This window comes from Elephantulus edwardii, unplaced genomic scaffold (genome assembly GCF_000299155.1).
Source record: "Elephantulus edwardii isolate Elephantulus edwardi_28Jun2011 unplaced genomic scaffold, EleEdw1.0 scaffold00430, whole genome shotgun sequence".
In the NCBI taxonomy this organism is placed as follows: Eukaryota; Metazoa; Chordata; class Mammalia; order Macroscelidea; family Macroscelididae; genus Elephantulus; species Elephantulus edwardii.
The window spans coordinates 14,843-15,512 of NW_006400180.1; positions in this window are offsets into that span (position 1 = coordinate 14,843).

Here is a 670-nt window from a genome sequence, read left to right on the forward strand (position 1 = left end):
CAATATTTATGTGTTCCATTTCTTTCTTAACAATTTCTAATTTTCCTTCATTCATGGCTCTCACATTCCTTGTTCCAGTCACTAGGTTCTCCTCCTTTGTATTTCCATACTTGATAGTTCTACCTAGGTTGCCCTTTCTGTTATAAAAATTTTTTTTATTTAAAAACAAAAGAAAACCTAAATGACCACTCCGAGGCCGGGAAGCAGTTTTTGAGAGGATTTTTCACTGCTTTCCTGATCTGCAATAAAGTGTGTTGGATAACAAAACAAAACAAACAAACAAACAAACAAACAAAAACATTCTCAGTTTGGGGATGTTTATTTTTTTGTGGTTTTTTTCTTTTTTTTTTTTAAAGAAAGGTGCTTTGAGTTGTACATTATAGCTTAACTGATACTGATGGTTGCAATTAGAGATGGCTGGGCATATGGCAGTGAGCTGAGCAGTGAATCAGAGGGAGACGTTTTGGTGATCAAGTTGTTTTCTAGGAGCCTGGATGGTTTATATATGGTTCCAGCCCAACTTCGGCACAGATATAGGAAACCATAACATGAAATATATTTGAATCCTCTTGTTGATGTTGTTATGTGCCGTCGAGTCGCTTGCGACTCATAGCGACCCTATGTACAACAGCCCTAAACTCCACTCTGTCCTGTGCCAATCACACTGTCT